The following is a 1,297-nucleotide window of genomic DNA, read 5'->3' as shown; positions in this document are numbered from 1 at the left end:
CTGTCGCCGTCCCCACTTTGCTCCGCATCATCGCGTTGGCCCCTTTCAACACCGGGGCCCGGGATCCACGTCGCACCGTTTAAGAGTCGGCAGATGAATGGCGCGGGTTATAACCCAGCACTCTGCCGGATAAAACCACAAGCTGGCTTTGTGCACTGCGCCAGAGCACACTGCTGGTGTCCCAGATACTTTAAAATAATAGGTGGATTGAGATCACTGATCACAAGCTCCCTTCATACATTAAAATAAACCATTTCATGGAAAAAGTTGAAGCCAAAGTGTGCCTACAAGCGTATGTTTCCCCTCGACAGAGACAGAACTATTTAACAATGAACATGCAGTGAATAAAGTTTGAAAAAGCATGACATTGCCATGCTAAAATCTAATATCTGTGTGTGTGTGTGTCTATGCTGTATGTCCTTGTCTGTGTATTCTGTCTGTGTGTGTGCATTCTGTACACGTGTGTGTGCATATGTGTGTGTGTGTGTGTGTGTGTGTGTGTGTGTGTGTGTGCGTGTCTTGTCATGGATGTGTGTGTAGTGTCCATAGTGATGGGCGTGCCCAGCGTGAAGCGAGAGGTCCACTCCTACCTGACCGACACGCTCAACTCTCTGATGACTGAGCTCAGCGCCGCCGAGAAGGACGAGTGTGTCATCGTCGTCTTCGTTGCGGAGGTCAGTGTGTGTGTGTGTGTGTGTGTGTGTGTGTGCGTGTGTGTGTGAGTGTGTGTGTGTGTGTGTGTGTGCGTGGGTGTGCATGTGTGCGTGTGTGTGTGTGTGTGTGTGTGTGTGTGAATGTATGCATGTGTGTGCACTTATTCATAATGCTATGTGAGGGCATTTGCTGAGTTCTATTCACTTCAGGTTCCACCAAACACATGCAGGCACAAAAGGCTGTCCCATCGTGTGTTGTCAATGTATAGAAGATGACTCCATCCCAATCTGACATCAGTTAGGCCTTTTAGCTTCAGCCAGGCTCATTTGCATCAGTTAGGCTAATATGCATCTGCAGGGCTACCTAGTTTTAGATATATATGCAAATCAATTGCACAAGTGCGAGTGGATTGCAAGGTGAATGTCTCATAAGTCACAATGGTTTGCATTGTACATGCAAAAACCTAGAACGGGATTATTTTATTGCACAGACATCCACTATCGTAACATAACGGGGGAGAAGTGTGTGTTGAGGTTGGCTTGACGTGCCCATGTTTGTGTGTGTGTGTGTGTGTGTATGTTTGTGTGTGTGTGTGTGTGTGTATGTGTGTGTGTGTGTATGTGTGGGTATGTGTGTGGGTGTG

The 1,297-nt window shown here is 47.4% G+C and overlaps 1 pseudogene across 1 annotated transcript in view; it reads left to right on the top strand.

Annotated features, from left to right (window-relative positions):
• Nucleotides 1-674, top strand: part of LOC311376139 (alpha-1,3-mannosyl-glycoprotein 4-beta-N-acetylglucosaminyltransferase B pseudogene) — a 2,143-nt pseudogene extending 1,469 nt beyond the window's left edge. Inside the window, exon 3 of the transcript XR_014684296.1 lies at nt 541-674. The product of XR_014684296.1 is annotated as an alpha-1,3-mannosyl-glycoprotein 4-beta-N-acetylglucosaminyltransferase B pseudogene (transcript). The remainder of the gene's footprint in view (nt 1-540) is intronic.
• Nucleotides 675-1,297: the final 623 nt, after the last annotated feature.

The sequence above is a fragment of the Micromesistius poutassou genome (genome assembly GCF_964030765.1).
Source record: "Micromesistius poutassou genome assembly, contig: SCAFFOLD_5050, whole genome shotgun sequence".
Lineage (NCBI taxonomy): Eukaryota > Metazoa > Chordata > Actinopteri > Gadiformes > Gadidae > Micromesistius > Micromesistius poutassou.
This window is presented reverse-complemented; position numbering and strand designations above follow the sequence as displayed.